Source organism: Sturnira hondurensis, unplaced genomic scaffold (genome assembly GCF_014824575.4).
Source record: "Sturnira hondurensis isolate 20B ecotype Veracruz unplaced genomic scaffold, ASM1482457v3 Scaffold0021795, whole genome shotgun sequence".
In the NCBI taxonomy this organism is placed as follows: domain Eukaryota; kingdom Metazoa; phylum Chordata; class Mammalia; order Chiroptera; family Phyllostomidae; genus Sturnira; species Sturnira hondurensis.
This window is the reverse complement of record NW_028094426.1, coordinates 12,126,828-12,152,063: the sequence shown is the minus strand read 5'-3', so window position 1 is coordinate 12,152,063 and position 25,236 is coordinate 12,126,828. Positions and strand designations below refer to the sequence as shown.

Below are 25,236 nucleotides of genomic sequence, written 5' to 3'. Positions count from 1 at the left end.
ACTAAATTTTAAAAAAAGACTCATTCAATCAGAAATTTCTGGGGCTGGGACCCAGGTATCAGTCGCCTGGAGGTACCAGGAGAAGGCTGTCCGTGGAAACAGCTGCCAAGCTGAAAAGTGCTGATATAAATCAAAGCTAAATAAAATAGGAAAGTCCTAACCAATGACTGGTCTCATGTAACTTCTAATGTTATTTGAAAATGAAATAAAAGAATGTTATTTCAAACGAGGACAATAAGGATAGTGATTTCTCATCCCAACTTAATAAATAAATAAATTAATTAATAAATAAAAATAAAAATTCTACTTCCAATCATTTGTCCTATATATGTACTTGTCCAAGCCCTGGCTGGTGTAGCTCAGTGGATTGAGCACGGGCCTGTGAACCAAACCACCACAGCTCAGTTCCCAGTCAGGGCACATGCCTGGGTTGCAGGCCAGTTTCCGGCAGGGGACGCATGAGAGACAACCATACATTGATTAAAAAAAAAATACTTGCCCAAGTATATCATATGTGAAATATTGTTCACTGAAACATTTTAACTGTAAAGTCAGAAACAGAAACAATCTCAATGTCAATGAATGATAGACTAAATGTATTATCAATGTAGTATTATTCCACATGACTGTCTAAAAAGAAAGATTCTGTCTATATGCACTGATATAGAATGGTTTCCAAAAATAGTTCTTTTGTAAAGGGGAAAAAAAATGAAACCGGGATACAGGAAGAATGAGTTTACCACTGGCAACAAAGCAATAAAAAATTCAAGAAGCCTAGGAACGTCTTGATTTAGTTAGGAAAGAATTTAAGCCTGTTTCCCTATATTTATTTATGTAGCTTATTATTTGTATTTGTAGATACAAGTAATTTTCTTTCTTACAACATTGATACTATGAACTTTTCTGATGAAAAAAGAAACTAATACAATCTTGGATGCCAATCACTCCTATGGATAATAAATATTTCTTTTAAGTAACTTTTAAAAATTCAACTATAACATATATACCAAAAAGCATACACAGCATGACTACACAGTCTAAGGAACTTTTACAAATTTAACATGTTCATGAAAGTACCATCAGATCAGGAAACAGAAGACTCTTAGACGTCAGCCTCATATACCATCCCATCAACTAATCTCCCTTCCTCCCTAAAGGACTTTGCACCGCAGATTAGTTTTGCCTGTTTTTCTGAATTCTTCTGTGCCTGAACTCTTTTGCTCAACATAATATTTGAGCCCATGGAGTTGTGATTAGCAACAGTTCACTACTATATAGTATTTCATTGAAAATACGACAGACAATGTATTTATCCATTCTCCTAACAGACCCTTTGGGTTGTCTCCAGTCTGGAGTTGTGAATTGTGCTGTGAACATTCTTACACACATCATTTGGTGACTGTAAGTACACCCTTCTGTTGGGTACACACCTAGAGGTGTACCTGCTGCGTCAGAGGCATGATGAGTATTAGAGCTTTACCATAATACTGTACTACCTGTTTTCCAAAGTATCGATTTACAATTCCACCATCAGTATTTAGACCTCCAGTTGCTCTACAACCTTGCAACACTTGACCTTTTCAAGTTGTAATCTTATTTGTTTTAAAATGCTAGCTTTTCTGACCCACGTGCAGTGGTAGTTCACATGGTTTTATCTGATGACTAACGTGCTGAGAGCCTCTAAAAGATTTTTTAAACCTTCTACATTTAAATCTATAATTCACCTGAAATTTTTTGTGTATGATAAGAGATAGGGTAAAAATTAGGTTTTTTAAAAATATGGATAGGCAACTGACCTAGGATGAACAGTGTGGTGATTGCTGGGGAGAGGGGAATATAAGGGGACTAAATACAATAAAGATTTTTTTAAAAATTTTTCTTTCCACACTGCTGTATAATGAATGCAATCTTAATCATAAATTGTGTGCATGTGTGTATGTATATACACACACACCAATATATATATACTTAGATTTATTAACTTTTATAATTGTATACTTATGGGTCTATTACTAGTCTCTATTCAATTCCATTGATCTGTTTATTCTGTATTGCATGACCAACTGTGTAAATCCTGCAAGTCTGTTTTTCTTCAGTATTATTACCTTAGATATTCTTACCACTTGTATTTCCATACAAATTTTGAAATCAGCTCCTTGTTATGGTTTTGGAAATCTTTCATTAGGTTGTGTCTTGGGTATTGATATTTTTTTATGCTATTATATCATCTTAAAATTTCATTTTCTGGTTATTACTGCTATACAGAAATACAGATTTTTTTCATATTGACCTGGTATCTAGCAATATTACTGAACTTACTTTTTAAAAAGTATTATTTTTAACTTATATAAAGCTTTTTGGTGTAAATTCATGTTTTTTGGTGTAAAGTTCTCAATAACACCAAAAAACTCCCTCATGCCACTCCTTTGTAAACAACACCTCCTCCCCACCCTCAAACCCTGGCAAGCGCTGACCTGTTTTCAATACCCGTAGTTTGCCTTTCTCGAATACGACTTAAACAGAATCATATACTGCACAGTCTTTTGAGAGTGGCTTCTTTCACTCAACATAATGTTTCAGGATTCATCCACGTTGCTGCACACATCAATAGTTTGTGCAGATGTACCAGTTTGTATATTCATTCACCACTGTGGGACATTTGAGTTCTTTCTAGTTTTTGGTGAGTATATATAAAGCTGCATAAACATCTGAGCACAGGTTTCTGTGTGAACATAAGTTTCCATTATTCTTAAGTAAATACATAGGAGGAGTAGGACTGATGAGTCCCATGGTAAGTGTACGTTTATATTTATGAGACTGCCAGTTTTTGAAAGTAGTTACACCATTGTGCATTCCCACCAGCAACATACAACAGTTCCATCCTCACCAGATCTTGGTACCAGATTTGGGAAGTCCCTAATTTTGTTTGTTAGGAGTTTTTTGTCACAAACAGATACTAGATTTTAAGAACTGCTTTGTCTGAATCCAGTGAGACAGTCAGATGGTTTTTCCACTTTCTCACAATTGTTTTTACAGTGAATTATATTAACTGGTTTTTGAGTACTATCAAAATATTTGTATACATATATGCCCTATTTAGTGAGAAAAGCTTACTTATTATTGTATAAATTATGGGCAAATCTTAAGTTACTCTAATAATAAATAAGATGGTACATGGACAAGTCTAATGATATTCTAAAAGCTACCATCCAGACAGAATTCTGTGATCACTTCCGTCCTAATTCCTAACAGACCTTTCCCCACCAAGTACAAAGCGCATCAGAGAAATGGTGACAAAGGCGCAGTCCTGGAGCCTCAGGTACCACTCTCAAGTTTAATGTATGGATTCTGAGGCATCCAGAGGAAAAAGAACTTCTGCTACAGATGACTGATGTTGTAGTAACAGTGACATTACATACTTTTAGAAACCACAAATGAAATTACATTATTGAAATAAGATATATCCCATGCAACATAAACAACAGGATAAATAATTAAAACATCTGACTGTTTTATATATTATATACTTCTGAAATGCTATCATATGGCAGGGAATCTTAACACCCAATAGAGAACAATGACATTAATGAATTCTGGCCTGTAGTTATAACCAACCATACTAGTTAGTTTTACCTTTTCATTTTCACCAGTGTTCTGGTGGTTGTATTTTTTTCACAATTAAATTAAAACCTATGATCAGAGGGATGGTGACGAGATGCCCCCTCAGGGCCTAGATAATCTTTTGCAATGAAATCATCACAATGTTACCAAAAGCATTTCAATCCTTGCCTTGACTGGATAATCTAAGTTAAGAATGACCTAGGATGGCCCTGAACATTATGGAGCTTTCCACAATATAGCTCTCTAAAGTTGCCTTAGTCCCCTGCATGACTTCCCGGTTCATACACCCAGCTATATTTAATATTTTGGCAAAAGTAGTTAGGATTTGGTAATGTTCCAATGCTAGCAACAAGCCAGAAAGCAATGTAGACACTACAGTCAAGAACAAGGACAATACTAGACTAGATATATTGGTTTCTCTTGCAGAAATTCCCAATAACTCATTTACTGAGTCACCATGCATATTCCTCATCCATTCCTATTTGGTTTACCGTATTTGGCTTGTTTACCTTATTACCTCATAGAGTACTGTTAGCATTAGAGCATTTTAATCACAGCACCATATGGCAATAACATTAAATTTGAATACCATATAACTAAGCTAGGTTTTCTAAAGATTGGTTACCTGTCAGTTAGAATCTACAACACGCAAAAGAAATCAAAATATCAACCTAATGGGACCTAACAGTAATTCTAAGATTATCACAGCAGAGTCCACAGTACCCCTTCCACCTCAACCACCACAATCATACTTCTTTCCTTTACTTGCTATGATAGGTACCACTATGAAAGTCATGAATGAGGAATAGACAGATGAATTCGGCAATATTTTTTTTGTCAACTACAGCTGACAGTCAGTATTATTTTACAGCAGTGTCAGGTAGACAGCAGAGTAATTAGACACTCATAGAATTTATGAAGTGATGCCCCCCCCAATAAGTCTAGTATCCAGCTGGCACCATACATAGTTATTACAATACTATTTACTATAATATATTCCCTATGCTGCACTTTCCATACCGATGACTAATTTGTAACTACCAGTTTGCACTTTTTACTCCCTTCACCTTTTTCACCCAGCCCCTCCCCAATCCCCCTCCTATCTGGCAACCATGGGCCTGTTCTTTGCATCTGTGTGTCTGTTTCAGGGTAATGTCTCTTTAAAGCCAGCATCTAAAACAAAAATACAGCTGATTTTACAGAGATAAAAACACGCTGAATTTGAAGTGGTTGTTCTGTTTACTCTACGTATTTAAAACAATAAGTACACTGCCCAATGAACTTTGGCTTCTGTTTCCTCATGACTGTAAGAAGGTTTAAAAAAAAAACAACTGTTGTTATACCGCCAGGGCAAAGGGCAAGCTCTACCTCTCCATGGCGTGCCCACTCAAAGACTGTGTATAGCAACAGTTAAAAAATTAACATTTCAGCGCAGGATTTGAAGCAGTACCAAGAAAAAAATGGGTAAGATTAAAAAGTCAGAAAACCCAAGGTCCAAGCGCTTTGGTGGAGTGCCTTATACTGGCCATACAAAGATTTCTCAGTCCAGGAGACAGGTATCATCAAAGTTCCAAAGAGATTTTAGATGCTGGAAGTCAGTTAGTAAAAGATAATACTCTCAAAACTCGGAATTTTTGATCTGGAAGATACCTCAGTTATTGTCTTGTCCACCACTGATTTTACAGCTAATGAGGAAGAAGAGAATGAATCTGAGGTCCCCAGTCCTGTTTTTTAAAAATGTTTTTCAATTTATTGTTATTGTATTTTTTCCATTACCATTTAACCCCCATATACCTCCCTTCCCCCCAGGAATCAACACACTGTTGTCCGTGTCCATGAGTCTTTTCCCCTTTTGGCTCAATCCCTCCACCCGCTAACTCCCCCACCCAGAGTTGTCCTCCTGCTCTCTGAGTCTGTCTCTATTTTGCTTGTTAGCTCAGTTTGTTCAGTGGATTCCACATGAGTGAGATCATATGGTATTTTATTTCATTTAGCATAATGTTCTCCAGGTCCATCCATGCTGTCACAAAGGGCAAAATTTTCTTCTTTTTTATGGCTGAGTAGTATTCCATTGTGTAACTGCCCCACAGTTGTGTTATCCTCTTTGGAGTACAAAGGTCTCCACTAAGCAAGCTGCACTGGTAATGCAGAGAGGGGAGAGGCCACGCTGCAGTTACCACATCCATTCACTCTGGTTTTCATCCCTGTACTACATCACACCCAATCTGTGACGAGTTCTAAGGTGCTATTCATATTTTTAAAAGGAAATGACATCTTACAACTCAATAAAAAAGAAAAATCAAATAACTGGATTAAAAAATGAACAAAGGACTTAAGCAGACATTTCTCCAAAGATGATATACAAATAATTAGCCAAGTAATGAAAAGATGCTCAGCATCACTCATCATCAGAGAAATGCAAATCAAAACCACAATAACATATCACCTCATACCTGTTAGAATGGCTATTATTAAAAGCAAACAAATAAATCACAACTTAGAAAAAAACAAATGTTGAGAATGATGTGGAAGAATTGGAACCTTTGTGCTCTTTTGGTGGGATTACAAAATGGTATAACCACTATGCAAAATAGTATGGCAGTTCCTCGGAAATTAAAAGTAAAACTACCATACGATCCAGTTATTCCACTTCTGAATGTATACCCGAAAGAACTGAAAACAGGGTCTCTAAGAGATATATGTACATCCACGTCTATAGCAGCATTATCCACAACAGCCAAAAGCAACCCCAATGTCTACTGACAGATGAAGAAACAAAATGTGATCATATATACAATGATACAATTATTCACCTTAAAAGCTGCTGTCACATGACACGACGTGGATGAACCTTGATAACACTATACTAAGTAAATAGATCACAAAAACACACTTACATGATTCCACTTACATAAGGCAGCTGAAACAGTCAAATTCATAGAAAAAAATGTAGAATGGTGCCTAACAGGGGCTGAGGAGAGAGGGAGAAAAGGGGATTTGTTTTGTCACGCATCTGGAGCTTCAGATTTGTAAGATGAAAAGTTCAAAAAAGCTGTTTCACAACAACATGAATATAGCTAACATTACTGAACTGTACACTTAAAAATGATTAAAATAGTAAATTTTGTTTTTACCACAATAAAAAAAAATTTAAAGAAAGAAAACGGCATCGGTCTGTTACTTTTTCTTGTTGTGTCCCTCCCAACCTTTCATACTCTAAAAAGAGCCAAGAGCTGCTCGAGGACACGGTCTTCCTTCTCCTGAACTACCCGGCAAAAGCAGCGAGTAAGCAGCGCAAGTCTGCAGTCATAGGAGAGAGGTAAAATGTCCAGGAGAGGACTCTGGGTGGACTGACCTCTGCTTCTGACTGTGACTTTCTCTCTCAGCCTACAAGAGTGGGAAATAGTGTGCTGGACCCCCGGTTGAAGAACCCTGGGGGTAAAAAATAAGGAGACTTTCATGGGAACTTGTTTAAACCAATAAAGAAATGATGGCAACAATAAACTCCTTAATGACCAAGGTGGCATGCTTTACTTCTTTGCATCCCTTCTAACACCTCACTCTTAGAAGTCACTCAGTAAATACTTGTTCATGCTGATTACAATGACATGCGGATGACCACCGGGGGAAACAATGAATCTTTGGTTCAGAAAAAAGCTTACTAGACACAGAAACCAAAGTGCTTATTTTAAGAAATGAATTAAGGTCATTTCTTCAACAAAAATACCTACCGATTTCACGGTAACTTTTACTTAAAGTTTGTATAAAATGACTTTTTCCTAGCAAATGGTTCACTTGGCAACACTTGGCACTTGGAAATTCCCCCATCCCAATACTATATTTCTCTAAAGTTCTATCACATCAATTACATTCTATAATGAGACAGCCACTGGCAACATCTACGATCCTGTGTCACAGGTCATTCATTGGCCAGAAAAAACCACTTGAGTCTGTCTTTAGTTGGGACTACAGACAAGATAAGCAGGGGCTTTCCGCTGTACGTAATTTTTATTGCTGGCTATAAAATCGAGAAGCTATAAAATCAAGCTTCCCGAATATTTATATTATCAAGGCTCTTAGTCATTCACATAATGAAAAACGAAAACAATTGTTTTAGTTACAACGTGCTTAAAGGGGTTTTAGTAGAAGGAAAGTTTCTAACTGATACTTGGATATTCTTAGGTAATAAAATTAGACACTTGCCCTTAAGCTGTTTTAAGAAGCTGTTAAACACATACACATACATGCATTTTATTCTTGAAAATACACCCCAAACTGGATATGCTTTTTGGCCTCTAAGTGCCATAGTTAATAATGTTTATCTCCAGGATTTCCCAATGCTGACAAACCACAAATGAAATACAGTCAGATCCTTCCATAGGATTTTTGGTAAACAGAAGGTTAACCTTTTTTAGGTCAATGTTTTTACAACCTCTTTTGTAAGTAGCATAATTGTTAAAATGGGAATATGAGTTTCAATTCACTGTGTACCTAAATTCACACAATCCTGACAGGAGTCTACGTGAGGAACCAGACCACTGCTGTCTGTGTAACACAAGTGGAATCCCATTTTCGGGCACCTGAAATATCAAAGGCTCTGCCTCATTCAAGTGAAGTTTAGTTGCCACGGTGCATGAAGGCAATCGTTTTCCTTTAGTGGTCCTTTAATTTTATCTAAGGCCAATATACAGCGCGAACACTATTAACAAATAAGAACAAAGGCCAAAAGGGGATGTTCTGCCAAGTTTTTAACAACAGTGCTTAAAATGCCTCCTCTGTTGGGACAGGGGGCATTTTCTCAGAATACTGTATAATACTAAAGGTATTTTGATAATATACATATATGTATATGGTCCCCTATTAAAATAAAATGCAATTGGTTTTCTATTTTCAATGAAAATTTGGGGCAGATTATGAGTAACTGCCACAAAGCCAAAATCTATTTCTGGCTTTAACCTTCTATACCAGTGATTTTCAACCTTTTTCATCTCGTGGCACACACACAAACTAATGAGTAAAATTCTGCAGCAAAAAATATGACAAAAAATAGGTATAATTTTGATTCATTCACACTGGACAACTATTGTTATGTTGGCCATTATCATTTTTTTATTCGCCAATCTAAGGAAAAAGACTGGTCAGTGCCCCTAACCAAATGGTTGGGTATTGCATGTTTTAAAAATTCTTGTAGCACACTGGTTGAAAATCACTGTTCTATACCACCAAGATCTTTACTGAAGATAATACTCAGCTATCTCGATGACTGAGAAACAAGTGCTCAGTTCACCCGAGCTTAATGCCTGTTTTGGTGGCCAGAGCTGTTTCATGCCTGGGGCACAGAAAATGAAAAATAAATAAATAAAATAAATAAAAATTTAGAAGACGCCTAAAAACACCATATATTTTCATAGCCTCTCTCTTATCCTGTCAACTTTTTAATAAAAAAAGATAATAAAATGTAAAATAGTCAAAAGACAAGGAAAAAACAAGGTAAGAGTTTTAGAACTGGAAGTCACCTCAGAGATTACCTAATACAATATTCCTATTTCACAGTTGAGAAAACTGAGACCTTATTGTCTCTAAATTATTAGCTCTACAACTAATTGGGATACAAGTCTGCATAATCTTCCACCAAAAAAAAAAAAGAAAACGGATTTGGCCTTGTTTCTGGGGAACACTTAAAACAGTCTCCAGACTAAAAAAAAAAAAAAAAAGAACAAATTACTTAATACCTTTTGTGCTTCCCTTTCTGTATATTTGTGACAGACACACAATTATCCAGCTACCCAACAGACATTTCTCCCCCTCCAACTCAATAACAAAATTCCAGTTTTTCCTGGGTAACAGCAACTCTAAGCCCAGAAAATGACACATGATGCCCATTGCACCAACCGTGGAAACCCCAATCCCTTAGCCATACACCACTTCCCGAGTCTCTACTGTGAGTGGGGGAAGTCTTGTGAAACAATTCAAGTAAATGATACTGAAGAGAAAACCGAATGGACGCTTTTGAGAAAGGGTTTGTTCTCTGTGAGGCAAGCACAGGAGGAAGGATCGCTTGATCAGTCTCCTGCCTCCTTGCCTTGAAAAGGGATGTGATACCTAAAGCTGAGGCAACGAGTGAACACACGAAAGCAAAGTCAAAGATGGGAGAGATCCTGGGGACATTACTGAGCAGCTGGACCAACCAGGAGACCACCTCTGAACTCCTCTGAACTGCATAAGCAAACAGCTCATGGTTTAAGCCTCTGCTGGCAGCTTTCTGTCAACTGCAGTTGAAAGCAATCCTGAATTTCAAAAAGAAAAAAAAATTTTTTTCCTGTGGCATGCTATGATTTTTCCTGCCCAATCTCACTCCCATTACACCCATATACTGTTTATACTACATGCAACTAAAGAGTGTCAGGATTACATTTCTCCTGCATAGCTGACAGAGACCCGTTTGATTACTTTACAGTTACAGTACCTCAACTGTATGACCCTATTAGCATAAATGTCATTGGTAGAGAAAATAGTAGGGAAAAAACATAATTCGGATCATGTTTGTTTTGGGTTACTGACTTTGATCATTGCTTCTGCTATCTCAAATCCTTTTTGGAATTAAGTACCACATAAATAACAAACGGATAAATGATAAATTTTTTTAACTAAACTCTTCTGATTCCTTTAATCATAACTGTCTGTTAGTAACAACATAAAGTGTTAAAACTTCATCTTGAATTTACAGCCCCACTCCTGGCTCAATTATTTTCATATATCGATGCTTATAACCAAAACTTAGTGATTTACCAGGCCCACAAACTAACTCATAGCATTGTTGTTCTTTCCCAGTGGTTATAACAACAAAATTCAAATATTGGTAAGACATTAAAAGTCAGACCATCCAGTACCATAATTTAAGTAGTTATTTCAACCACATCTTGATGGAAATATTGCAAATAATGTTCATCTCGGTGACTCCTGTTTCACCCATCTCTGCACTGCCCTGAGCCCCCTTCTTGCTGTGCCCAGAGCGCAGGAGAGCCCAGTTTCCCCACGCCTTCCTCTCCGCCCTCAGAGCGCACAGCCACACACACAGCCCGCTCCACCTACAGCTGTTCCCATCGTCACCAATGTCTACTCCCATTTTCCCCTCTTTCACAATCACAAGGTCTTCTTTCGAACCTCATGTCTCTTGCCATCCCTCAGCTTCCACAAAGGGAAAGACCAACAGCCTCCCTACTTGGAAGGGACAAACAACACCACGAGCATCCATTCTCTCAAGTAGATTAGCAACTCTCTCCTGTTGACATTCGAGGAAAAAACTGGCTGACTCATCCTGACATTTAGGAACACTGTATTTTGTACACATATGTGGACTCCGTGCTTTTTTACTTTAAAAAGAAAAACACAAGGAAAGCAAAAGTTCATTTTTATCGTTATAGTAAAGTGCTTCTGCCCACTCCTCCCCTCTGCCTACCCTTTATCCCACCACTCACAGATGATACATGACCTTCTACCAGTTACGGTCTCTAGGTCACCCAGCTCCACCCACACACTAGCATACTCCCATCCTCCTCACACATTAATCAGTTAAAATGGAAGCAATACTTTATTGATACAAATGTTGATGTGAGAGTGCTCTAAAATCTATTAGGACACCGTACTGGTCTATATCATCATTTTCATAGTCCAGAGACTGCTGATTGGGGGTCCCTGAGACCTTTCTAGGGGATTCACCATGTCAAAATTATTCTCAGTCATACAAAGAGGTTATCTGCCTTTTTCACACTCATCCTCTTATGAGTGTACAACAGTGAATCCAAAGGACACAGGGTGTATGGTGATAACATATCACTCTGGCAGCTAATGAAACCTATGCTTATATATTCTTCTGTTTGTTAGAATTTTCTACGGTAGCAAATTTAAGGTCTAAATATGCATTTTTAAAAGAAATTAATTCAGTGTGTTCTTATTACTTCTATGTCCTAGCACAGCAATCTTGGTTATATCTGCTACAATCTTCATTCTCACTATCATCAAATGAATTCATTGAAAGATAAAGAAACTGAATTTTTAAACACTGATATGATAAGCCCTTTAGAAGCAAAACATTGTTTTCAAATTAGAAATGAAAAAGCCATAGAAGCACCACATGGGGTAACTTATCAGACGGCTCTGGTTGAAGCAGTGCACACTAAAGCCGAGGAACTAATAAAGCTTTGTGGGCTTGACCCTTCTGAATGTCTGCTGGATGAAAAGTCGGAAGACACCACAGCAATGCCACTTATCAATGACGCAGTATCTCACCAAATTAAATATTTTACTGCTAACATGAGCTGTAAGTTAATATCTCGCCGCAAGGATAGTACTTTTGCTTTGTAAGTGGACAAATCCACGGAGGGGGATGGACTTAGAGTTTTGTTTTAGTAGCCACGCCAATTAATTATCGAAAAAGGCCGTCTTTTATGTGAATGCTTGGCAACAAATAAAATGCTGCTGACTTACTCAGAGCATGAAGTAACTTTCTGAATCCCGTGCTTTACCCTGAAACAGCCATGTTGGTGTCTGCTCGGATGGTACGAGGGCACAAGTGCTAGAGCTTTAGCACGAGTCTGGGGCACAAACCTGCACCAGTAGTAACTGCATTCCTCACTGTCTATCAATGAGTTTTTCAAAGCCAGTCTTACTTTCAATGTTTTTGATGAAACAAAAGTTGTTAATTTTATTAAATCTCACTCCTGAGAACTTCTTTTTAACATTCTGTGTGGTGAAATGGGAAGCACACACAAAAATCTGTCCTGCACCATACTGCCTTAAGGAAACCACGTATGCAACTGAGTTGTGAGCTAAATTACACGTTTTTTTCAGAGTGTACCATTTTTGCTTAAGAGAATGACTGACAATTTATAGTTTGTTCAGACTCAGGTATTTAGCAAACATTTTCTCTAAAATGAATAAAGTGAGCCTGATACTTTAAGGAAAAACTGACGATATCTGTTACCAATGATAAAATTTCAGCTTTTAAGAAAAAAATAGAATTATGGAAAACTTGAACTCAACACTAAAATCTTGACTGCTTTCCAATTATTAGGGGCTTTTTTGATGAGATTAACGGTCATATTCATTAACGTAATTTGTATAAGCAAATATATCAACATTTGAAAAGTCTGCAAACTCAGTAAACCATTATTTTTCAAATGACGAGTGTACTATCTTATAAAATCATATACACAAAGATCCATTCAAAGTGCAAAATGAACCAATAGATTTTTAATCTTACAGAGCACAAAAATTTCATTCATATGGTTTCAAAGTTAACAGTGCAACTAACCTTTAAGACTCTAACACTTTTTCAGTTTTGATGTAATAAAGAATATTCACAATTATGCAAGAAGATAGTGAAATACTCCATCCACCCTTTTTCACCTATGTACCTGTGTACAGCTGGGTTTTTTTTATAACTTCAAATAAACAACATATCACAAGAGACTGAATATAAAAGCAGTACTGAAAATCCATCTGTCTTCTGTTAAGCAATATATTAAAGACAATGGCAAAATGTAAAACACCACCATACTTCTCACTGTATTTTTTTGTTTTGAAATCGTTTTCATAAAAGTATGTTATATACATTAACCTTTAATGAATTCATTGTTAAATAAATGAATATTTTAAACATTCCTGAGTTTTAATTTCTAACGTACTCCATATTGACAAACATAGTCCACATACACGAAACATCTTCCAGATCTTCAATAATTTTTAAAAGCACCAAAATTTTGAAAACTGCAGGTTAAAAAAAAGCACTTATAATTATGTATGTATAAGAGAATGGGTACCTGAAAGTGAATCAGAAGATCTTGGATCCGTTCTAGCACCACTTCTCACTGGCTCTGAGATTTGGATAAATCACTTAATCTCTATAAGGCCTTAGTTTCCTCAGCCGCAAAATGGGTAACTCAATTCTTATTCTGAGAATAAAAGACAAAATATGAAAAAGCAATTTATCAACTACAGGTATATTATCACGAGGGCTCAGAGAGTTTTAAACATTTCTAATAACGATATTTTTACAAAATTCTCCCTTCTTAAAAGTTCTCCCTTCTTTGCAATTACAAAAATTGCGAAGTGAAGATATTTGAGCTAATTAGCCAATTACCTCAAATATCCATTCACGTAAGGTTACTGTATTAGATTTCTTCCCTTAAAGTTATACTTGGTAATGCATAGTTTAACTATACCATTTAACTAATTATGACTATTTCCAAATTATATACATAAAGTACAGAAAATGGTAACAAACCTCGATGTACCTGTTACCCAGCCTTAATAATAAAAAATTTTGCCAATACTGTTTTATTTCTTGTGTTTGTGCTTGCCCTGTAACATTTAAAACAAGTACTAGTCACGATTTCATTTTTTAAATGTTTTATTGATTATGCTATTAGTTGTAATAGCCTAAAAAATAATTTCTCCCTTTTTGTCCAGTACCCCCTTTACTCCAGCAACTCCCCCCCCATAGTTCATGTCCATGGGCCGTGCATGTTAAGTTCTTTGGCTTCTCCATTTCCTATGCTATTCTTAACTTCTCCATCTATTTTGTTCCTACCAATTATGCTTCTTAATCCCTGCACCATTTCCCCATTTTTCTCCTTCCCCCTCCCAGCTAATGTCCCTCCAAATGATCTCCATGACTATAATTCTGTTCCTGTTTTCACTGTTTGTTTTTTTAAAGATTCAGTTGTTGATATTTGTGAATTCGTTGCCTTTTTAATGTTCATGATTTTGATCTTTTTCTTAAATAAATCCCTTTAACATTTCCTGTAATAATGGTTTGGTGGTGATAAACTCCTTTCTTTAGCTTTACCTTGTCTGGGAAGCTCTTTATCTGCCCTTGCATTCTAAATGATAGCTTTGTTTGGTAGAGTAACCTAGGTTGTAGGTCCTTGTTTTTCATCACTTTGAATATTTATTTGCCGGTCCCTTTTTGCCTGCAAAGTTTCTTTTGAGAAATCCACTGGTAGTCCTATGGGAACTACTTTGTAGGTAACTCTACTTTTCTCTTGTGGCTTTTAAGATTCTCATTGCCCTGGCTGGTATAGCTCAGTAGACTGAGTGACGGCCTGCAAACCAGTGGGGTCACGGGTTCAATCCCCAGTCAGGGCACATGCCTAGGTTGTGGGTCAGGTTGGGGACATGCAAGAGGCAACCAATTGATGTTTCCCTCGCACATCAATGTTCCTCTCCCTTTCTCCCTCCCTTCCTCTCTAAAAATAAACTAACTTAAAAAAAAAAGGATTTTTTATCTTTAGCATTTAGCATTTTAATTATGATGTGTCTTGGTGCAGTCCTCTTTGGGTTTAACTTGTTTGGGACTCTCTGTGCTTCCTGGACTTGTATGTCTTCACAAAGATAAAAAAGTTTTCTTTCATTCTTTTTTCAAGTAAGTTTTCAATTTCTTGCTCTTCCTGTTCTCCTTCTGGCATCCCTATGATTTGGATGGTGGCACATTTGGAGATGTCCTGAAGGTTCCTAAGCCTAGCCTCGTTTTCTGGAATTCTTGTTTCTCCTTTTTGTTCTGGTTAAACATTAATTTTTTCTTTATGTTCCAAATTGTTGGTTAGGTTCCAAATTGTTGGTTAGAAGCCCAGCTTCCTCCCCATCTCTCTTGGTTTTCTGTAGATTATTCTTTTACTTAGTGTAACCTTCATTTCTTCCTTTTTTGGGGGGGGGGTGCTATACTCAGTGTCTCTGAGCATCCTGATAATCAGTGTTTGGAACTCTGCATCTAATAGGCTGGCTATGTCCATTTTGTTCAGTTCTTTTTCTGGGGTTTTAGTCTGTTCTTTCACTTTGGCCAGATTTCTTTGTCTCCTCAATTTGGCAGCCTCCCTGTGTTTTTTTCTGTGTATTAGGTAGAGCTGCTTTTACTCCATCTCAATACTGTGACCTATGTAAGAAAGACACCTATAATTTTGTGGGGCAAAGCCTTAGGGGATTGCCAATTGCTTCACTGCTTTGTGGCTGTGTGGGGAAGGCTCAGAAAGGGGACAATACTGCCACCTGGCTTCTGTCAGTTAGCCCAGGTTAGCTCAGTACTTGCTCCATTTCCAGTCACTTCACCCACTTCCAGTGTGCAACTGGTGCCTTTCCAGCTGTTGCCCTAGTGTTGAATACCCGAGTGGGTGGGTTTGCGTACATTATAAGACCATGCTGTCCCTTTAAGCAGCAAAAATCTGACAGTTTCCTCCACTGCCCCAACCCCCACTTGTTTTTACAGCCAGAGGTAATGGGGATCTATGTTCCCTGTCCTAGAACCCTAGGCTGTGCAGTCTGGCCTGGGGCTGGGACCACTCACTCCCAAGGTGTCCCTCCTGACTGGTCTGCTGCCACCACTACCACCATGACCTTTCCACCCCACCCCACATCCTCTCTGCTTATCTCCCTGACTCCACCCCTGCTGTCCAATCTGGATGAATGTGTCTTTGAATCCTGGGTTGCTGGACTTCCATACAGCTCAATTTTCTGATGGTTATGGGTATAATTAGTTTTGAGACCTGGTTGTAATTCTTTCTACAATTGCACAAGGAGGCTAACCGTGTCCACCCATGCCTCCATCTTAACCACTCATTTTACCTATAAATACTTCCGTATGTACCTTTAACATATGAGAATTTTTTAACATTCTCACAATATCAATAATATAGATAAAAATTTATGGTTATAATTCTTAAATATCACCTAATACATACTCCATGTTCTAATTTCCTGACTGTCTCCCCCAAAGAAGTCTGTTAGTGTGTACCATCAAAACAGGATTCTTACCAGTTCATTTTCAAGGAAAACAGATTTCTATTAAAAGCTAGGAAGAAGAAATAATACCATGCTTAATATGTCATGAGCAGCTTACAAAACAAAATCAAGAACTATCTTCCTGCCCTGGCTGGTGTGGCTCAGTGGACTGAGCACCAGCCTGCAAACCAAAAGGTCCCGGTTCAATTCCCAGTCAAGGCACATGCCCAGGTTGTGGGACAGGTCCCCAGTAGGGGTCACATATGAGGCAACCACACATTGATGTTTCCCTCTTTCTCCCTCCTTTCCCCTCTCTAAAAATAAATAAATAAAAACCTTTAAAAAAAAACAACAAGACCAGAACAAACTATCTTCCTGAGGAATATGCTTCTCCTCTCCCCCAACTAAACAACAAACAAAAAAAGAAACCCACTACAAAATAAGCCAGATTTGTGACACTTCAATATTCTGAGAAGTTACAAGAAGAGGACACAGCTCAGCTGCTCAGAAAGAGAAGTTGATACAAAACAACTGCCTGCCTTTACCAAAAAAAAAAAAAAAATGAGGTCAGGTCAGCCACAAGGCCGGGCAATCTAGAGGTCAGGGTCCAGGTTTCAGAGTGAGCACACTGCTCAAACAAGTCAGGTACGTGCCTAAGGCTGTCAGGCAACCAACCCCCCTTCAGGTTTCAACTCAAACCTCAAAAACCAATGCTTTAAGCTAAACATGTACTAGAACCAATTGAAAGTAACAACTGTGAAAATTAATTCAATTTGTTCAGCAAACATTCATCAAAAACCAACTCTACCAGGTACTATCCCAGAATGAGTTGCTTGGGCTTTTTAATTTATACAATACAAATAATAAGTAGCATATTCTTCTCTATAAATGTCTTTCCACATTAATTTCAAAGGGGAGAATGAAGATTTTTAATGTTAATTACCTTGCCATATACCATTACAATTTATAGTGCATCTTTTTCTTAAAAATCATAGTTTGCCCCACTTCTCATTCAGACACTGAAACAAATTTGAGTTTTACTATCCTTCTCAAATATTTTTGAAGAGTACATGTCACATTAGCTTCTATCACACATATACCACAGATCCCAGTATTCATATCTACAATAGTTCTCTAAATGGAGTATTAAGTTTAGAAGAAAATCAAGGGAATGCTGAAGTATTTCCTATTTCCTCTAAAAATTTTCTTTTCCATAGGTTTACATAACTGCATCAGAATGAACTGTCAGTGAAGATTGGTTCGACTGCATATAGAAAAGTTTTCCAAAGTGATATACTTAATATTAATCCTTTATCTCAATTTCACCTATAATTTTTTATCTTTAAAACTGCAGGAAGAATGGAGAAAGGAAGGGATCAGATTTCTTCAAGAATGCTTGAGAAGTACTTCATAAATATGTTCAAATACAAGAAATAGCCATCGAGAAATTTTTAGCTGACATTGTAAAGGACATCATCTCCACAACAAAACCCGGCAGTCAGATACCTGCAGGAAGAATCCAGACTTCCCCATTTCAGAACTGGTCCTTTGCTCCCAGTTTCTACTACTTATAAGAGAGTAAAAATTCCAAGTTTAAGACAGTATTTCCAGTGGGACCACTAAATCCCCTACAAATCTTTAAGGGGACATAATTAAATACCTGGACCACAACATAGTCCAAATTTACTTGTTTATTCCTATACCACGTGAACAAGACCCAGAGACCCTTTAACCTACTTCACCCACCTGGTAACAAAGTCGAGTAGCTTACATACACGGCCTTACATACACTGCCTTACATACACTGCCTGCACAACTTTTGTTTCCTGTGCAATCACACCAGGCCCATCAAAATGAACTGTTCTTGGAACTTAGCTTTACTGTACAGAACTACTGGGCCATTGTTAGTAATGGAGAATCTAAGTGTAAAGCCTGATACATCACAACCCTAAGTAAATTGTAAACAATGGTATTAACCTCACTACAAAAACGAGTTTAGCAAATGGCAGCAAAAAAAAAAGTAGATAAATTGTTAATGAGGAGTTAAAAACTCAAAGCTTACATTCTTCAGTCTAAAAAACATTTTGTAGGTTTCTTTTTTAAAAAATTGGTTAAAGATGAAATTAATGTGCAGACTTCTTTTCAAATTGGTTTGCACTGCAAATAAATACTAAGTTATATCATTAACAGTGTTTATCAGCGTATCATAGGGAAAGCAGGTTTGTCACAGAATAAGTGGGACTATAACTAGCCTTTTATACTTTCCTGACCTCGCTCGTGATTATCTTCACAAAACATCACCACTTGACATCATATTTTCCACATAATGTTTACTTGGTTATTGCTCTTCTATCTTCTCCCACTAGAATGTAAGTTCCATAAGGGTAAAGAATTTGTTATTCTCCACTCTATGCCCAGTTCCCAGAACAGCATCTGGCACATAATACAGAATCCAGGTAAATCTGCTAAATGAAGAGATAGATAAATGGCCTCCTTCTTTGACCTTCCCTACTTCCTTTCCTCCATACTTGTGATGACGACACTTTAAAGCCAAGGTCAAATTCCATTATTTCTATGAAGATTGCCTCACCTAATCCTCCAATCTCATTCTCCTTTATTCCAGGAATTTGGCACTTCCCTGCTGTCTGATAACTGTTTTATCTTTGCATATATACATACTTCCCTAAAATACTAATAATCCTGTCCTTATTAAAAGCATGGACCCAGGTCCCCAACTTTTGGTATCCACCTCAGTATATGAGTCTTCACTCAAAAATACTCATTAATAAGTATTTTGGGTTGATTAATTTATATCTGTAATTTAGAAATAAATTAATAGTTTCAACTTTTTATAACCTATCCCTTCCTTTCCAATTACTCAACTAAAACTGTAGTGGGCCCCCCTCTATTTTAAATGTCTTTGGCAATTCCAAGATTCACGTGCCCATGCAATCGTAACTTAGGCTCATAATTTATCCATCCTACCTCCCCCAAGATTAAAATTTTTGTGTAATAAAAGAATCTTCTGAGTTTTGGGTGATATCTATCTAACCTCAATCTCATTAGCTTCTTCTTGTTGCTGAAGGATAAGAGGGTATTTTTTCCCTTTATGCCTTTTTCCTTTTATGCCAAGATGTATCCTATTTCCTTCTTTACTGACCATACCCCGGGCACGCTTTCATTATTTCTTTGTACCTGTCTTTGGTAATCTGCCTTATATACTTCTTTTTGAGCCACTCCTATTTCATCCAGTTCAATCATTTATTTGACTGCATTTCAAACTCCCTTTCTTAGTCTACGTATAAGAATGGCATCTTCGTAAGGCCTGAGCCTGCTTCTCTAAATCCAGCAACATTTTATGAACCTCATCTCTTCACATAGCCAACCCTTGATCATCTGGGCTAATGAAATGTACAAAAATATCAAATTACGTGCAACACAAGAAAATCAAGAAGAAAATGACATCTGGCTTTGGACTATATCATATGCGGCTTTGAACCAGATTTAATAGTGTGTTTTTTTAATTGTGTTTTTACTTAAGCCAACGTTAGCAACATTTTCTTTTATGATGGTAGATAACTGTTTTGGTTTAAATTTTGATGTAGTTAATTTTTTTAAAATCCCATCAAGCATCAACTGTGATTTTTTTTCTATGAACCCCTTTTAACTAGTTTGTTCAATCTGTCATAAAATCTGGTTTCTGTTTCCCCTAACATATTTTCTCCCTTTTCTTGGGATTCTGATCCAAATCAGACTTCCTATATTAATTTACTTCTTCAATTTAAAGTACTATTTTCTTGAATGCAAAGCATTTTTAAAAACATTAAACGTCTAGGGAAGTGTTTAGTCCAAACAACACAGCATAAAAAAGTCCACTTTTTAAAAGATATTCCAGGAAAAGTTGGGTTTCTAGGATAAATTACACTGGTAATTCCAGCAAATTATATTGAGTAGGATATTATGACTGGTTGAAAAACATGAATACTGGACAGCTATGAAAGTCAGGTTCATCAATACATAATCCCACAGACCAAAAGAAATTTAAGTTATATGGAATTTAATTCCGAATACAGACATTTACAGAAAACAGCGTCAAACAAACTCACACACCAACCCTAGCTCTTANTAGGATAAATTACACTGGTAATTCCAGCAAATTATATTGAGTAGGATATTATGACTGGTTGAAAAACATGAATACTGGACAGCTATGAAAGTCAGGTTCATCAATACATAATCCCACAGACCAAAAGGAATTTAAGTTATATGGAATTTAATTCCGAATACAGACATTTACAGAAAACAGCGTCAAACAAACTCACACACCAACCCTAGCTCTTAGGATCCTGGCCTAAACTCTGCACCCACCTCAGATCTCATCTCTGCTTCACTTCCATAAATAAGTTTTAAATGTGTAAGAAACAGGACTGGGTTAACAGGCTCTTCTCTTTTGCCCCCATTTTCAGTTACTGCCATTAAGCTTTTGGCCAAAGAGACGCCTAGTCCTCAATTTCACTGGACTATTTTTCCTTACTTCACAGGTACTCAGCTATCTTACATCTGAATGTAGGCTTATAGCCTCTGAAATGACTTTTTCATACACTTGCCACCATATTAGCAACAGAATTGAGAATAAACTCATTTTACATTTTTCTTCCACATGGAACCTTGGTAAGTACAAATTATTTTACCTAAAAATCAACTTTTGAGCCGGTGTAATTTAGCCCAAATTTTTACATAGATGTTAAATATTAACCACCCCCCAAGCATTTTTAACAGCAATCTTTCACATAGTCCTCAAACTCAATAAATTCCACTTTATTTTTTTCTTTTAAAATTTTCTTCACTGTGCCTAGTCCCATTTTGACTGAAATACCTAAATAGAGCAGTAAGTTCTCAGTTTTTCAATCTACTTCTCCAGGCTGCTGCCTTCACCAAACAGAGAACTCCACAAGCCCCAGTTAGTTAGTTAATTAATTAATTAATTCTGGTCTCCCAAACTGTGTGCCCACCAATACACATGATTCTTGAGGAAAAGTAAATAATTAAAAAGCAACTCAACTGGTAAGAATTCTTTTCTTCTTTAGAAATCTCTTGTCTTGATGAAGTTCACAAGAGTACAAATCCCTTGAGGAAACAGTTGTTACCTATGTACACTCTCAACGAGCCCCATTAAATGAGTGGCATAAAGAGGCATTTTTCTGACAGCCTTCGGTTTCCGAAATTGTAGACATAAGGTCTTCCGTGCATGATAAATTTCACGCGCGCGCACACACACACACACACTCTCTCTCTCTCTCTCAAAAGAAAGAAAAGAAACATACCTGTTCATTTTCTAAACAGGTTTGATAGGTTTGGTTCACTTTTAAGAGCAGAGAGTTTACTTACAGTCTTTTAAAGCAGAAGTGGCAGCCAGAGCACTGGGTAAATAAAAACTTGAGAGAGTTTTTAAAACCCTGCAACTTAACGCACTTCCCCTTCATTCAAGGGGGACGGCACTGCAAACCCCACGGCAAATGAGATTATGCAACAGGTTTTTCCTCCCCACTTCATCCATCACAGGCTGGTTAGAGGTGTGCTTGCTGCGAACAATTCCAGACACCCAGGACTTCAGGATCTTTGCAGCCAACGTTTAATAATCCTGTTCAGAATTTTGCAGTATCCATTCATTTTAAGATCCACTTACATTTTCTCGTTAATTACCGATATGTGTGCGTGTGTTTTAGGAAGTAAACTCCAGTTTTACCTAAATACTTTTCTTCCTGGTGTTTTATTACAGGAAACCACACATGATAAACAGATCCTCGGCTGTCTACCCAAGGCTCTTTTAGTATATTATTATTATTATTATTATTATTATTATTTCTCACGTTTTATGACTAGTGTGAATTAAGAAGTCAGCGGCGCACCAGGTCCCCCAGGATCATGACTCGGACCCCGAGTGCGAAAAATTGAGTTGTTGCTAGGTTAGTTCGGTTTAAGAAAGCAACGCCGTCACCACCTAGGTGGCCTCGCTGCTTACACCAAAGGCGAATTTGGGATAATAGGAACAGTCAGGCCGGGGCCCCATTTGGCAGGCGTGTTGTGTAACAGACGCGCCTGGAACTGAGCAGCTTCGCCCGCGCAAGCACCGCGCTACCCGCAGTGGCTGCTTCTTGATGCGGGACCCGGACCCGGCCGCCGGGCCCGCACGGACCGAGTCCCCGCGCCCGGCCGCCGGCCCCCTTACCGCTCGGCCCGGCCCCCAGCCAGGCCTACACCCCCGCTTCAAACGTTCGTGTGGCAACGAGCCGCGGCCGCCCCCACCCTGCCTTCCGAAAAGGTGGCCTGGACGCCCGGGAAGGCAGAGGCGGCGGGGCGAGAGCCCGGCGCCCGGCGTGGAGGCGAGCCGCCGCGGAGCGTCCGAGCTACCGGCGCGGGCGGGCGACCCGAGCCCCGCACCCTCCCGCCCGCACAGTCCGCGCGGCCGGTCCGAGGCCACTTACTTTTGGGGCCGCCGACCTCCCGACTCCCTGTGGGGGAAACGAAGGTTGTCACGGCGTCACCCCTCGGTCCCCCTTGCCTCTCGGACTTTCGAGGCGCCGCTGCGGAGCCGGGAGGGCGGCTGCGCTCCCGCTCGCGTCCGTCCCGTCGCGCTCTTCTCGTCTTCTTTTCACTATATTATCTTCTTCTCTGAGGGGTGGGCGGGGGCGGGAGGCTTAGGAAGAAAGGAGACGTTTGCAAATTTTCTTCACTCCCCCCACCCCCAGTCAGCCTTGAAAAAACAATGTTGAAAGGGGTGAAAAAGTTGGGGAGGTGAAGGTGGGGGGCCGCGTGGAGAACCTGAAAGGGGGAGGGAGAGGTGATAATAATCGTTTAAAAACTGACTAAAGCCCCCCCCAAACAGTGATACACAGAAAAAGGGGGAAAGGCGGGGGAGGGGGGGCGGAGTGGGGGGTTGGGGGGAAAAGAGAAAGAGTCGCTGGTCAGGAAACTTCAAGCGCGGATGAGGTCATTGGTTTAAAAATAAAGAGATGGCGTCACTTGAAACCAATCCCAGTGAATGAACTCAGCGGAGCCCGGGGGGAAAGGAGGAGACAGGCGAGGGCAGGGCGGTGGGCGCGGGCGGGGCCGCACGCCCTCCCGCCCATCCCCGAGCCGGAGCGCGGCTCCTCGCCCCGTTCCGGCCACGCGGGGAGGGGTCGGGTCACGTTCCGTTCCCCAGTTCGGCGACTCCGAGGCAGGTTTCGCTGGCGTCGCTGGGAGGAGCCGGGGCTGCCAAAGGAGGCGGCCGCGCGGCCTCCTCCTTCCGCCCCCGAGCTACCGGCCCCCGATCCCTCCCCGCCGGGTCCTCGCCCCGGCCGCGCGCCTTCCGCGCTGCGCCCCAACAGGTACTGAAGGGTTTGCCCCGCAGCGAGACCCAGAGCCTTTTCCTCCTTCTTGGGCTGTTTCCAGCGGCCTCACCAGCTTGAAGAAACGCAGACAATGCTTTGAGAGAATTACAGTCACTTTAAAAAAGTCTGACGAATCCAAAATGCAAGGCACTATCGTCTGTTATGAAAGAGAAGTTTCAGGTATTTTAAGAAAAATTACACTGGTGTTTTCAGGCATTCAGCCATCTATTATGTTTGTCCTTGAAAGCCTGCACATAAATGTGCTTAACATTTATGATTTCACTTGGCTTATATTTTCTTATGTTTATTTATATTTACAAATGTAATGAATATGAGTGGTTAAAAGTTCTCTAAAAATGTTTACTGCATCGGGCAGTACAAAATCATCTTTAAATGAAACCAGAGGTTCGCTGTCTCTTGAGAGGTGCCAGACCCTGAGATTTAACTCTGTGCACTTTGTGTATTTTTTATTTGGATTAATTACAATGCCTTTGTTTTGAGACACATTACACACTTTGAAGAACTAGAGACCTGAGGTGGTGACAAACCAGGACTTGGAATCACTGAATAGGACAATCGGGGCTTTATTCCAGTGTTCTTTGAGCATTTGAGCATGAAGCTGCTTCTACTAAGAAGTACTCACGTGGATATCACATAACAAAGATGTGATTAATGACGGAAAAGCGCACTGCGAATGGACTGCTCGAGCCACAATTTATGTGTAAGAATAATCTAGCTCCTAAAATATTCAATTTGCAATGTACTACATTTGGGACATTGGCCCCTAAAGGCATCTTTGTTGTGGAATGTCCATTTGGACCCTCCCTAAAGGATTTTTTGTTAATTGGCTCAAGAACTGAAAAGCAGGTTTAGGGTGGGTAAGGAAAATAAAACATCTCCATACTTTTCTGCCTTTAAGTCTTACAACTAAAGTGCATTATGATTGATAATCATTTAAGGTTGGTATTGGGGTAAGCCCTTGGGAACTTCTGGCCCATCTTCTAGAGGAGGAAAAGGAGCCCATTGCTTTGGGGGGGAAAAAAAGCCTGAAAGCTATAGGTAGAGAGCCCACGTTCTACTTCTGCCTTTGACCTCTAAAGCTCCTGCTAAGGGAAAGCAATCTTTCCCGCTGTCCTCTGGTGGCCAGGAAATGTTACTGCAACTTCCATGGGATGATCTGAGCTCCAGAAAAACCTCTTAAAATCCAACCAGAGACCGGCTAGTTTTAGAAGTTTGAAGGGGTAGTTGGAAAAGATCTGCGTTTCAATTCTACTTAGTTGGAGGCCCTGGGATTTGGGGGAAGGAAGGAAATGAGAGAAAATCCTTGTCCTAGTGGTGGAGAGCATGGATCTTGCCTGGGTGAAAGACTTGAGAATTAGTGGAATACCCTGTACATGCTGCACCTTCAGCACCCTTCCTCTGACACATCCTGAAACCTCTCTCCCCTTTCTACATCTGCAACAATTAA

General features: G+C 39.0%; 1 protein-coding gene and 1 long non-coding RNA gene across 3 annotated transcripts in view; one reads left to right on the top strand and one right to left on the bottom strand.

Annotated features, from left to right (window-relative positions):
* The window catches only part of DUSP16 (dual specificity phosphatase 16), a 78,999-nt gene extending 55,499 nt beyond the window's left edge, over positions 1-23,500 (bottom strand). Inside the window, exons 1-2 of the mRNA XM_037033999.1 lie at positions 22,881-23,500; positions 13,443-13,574 (exon numbers count right to left, since the gene is read on the bottom strand). The gene's annotated coding sequence lies outside the window, so the exon portion shown is untranslated. The remainder of the gene's footprint in view (positions 1-13,442; positions 13,575-22,880) is intronic.
* Positions 23,501-23,504: 4 nt separating this feature from the next.
* LOC118978491 (uncharacterized) overlaps positions 23,505-25,236 on the top strand; it is a 28,988-nt gene continuing 27,256 nt past the window's right edge. The window contains exon 1 of one of the 2 annotated variants that reach the window (XR_005064718.1): positions 23,505-23,765. This is a non-coding gene — a long non-coding RNA (uncharacterized LOC118978491). The remainder of the gene's footprint in view (positions 23,766-25,236) is intronic. The other variant, XR_005064717.1, reaches the window with a different exon arrangement.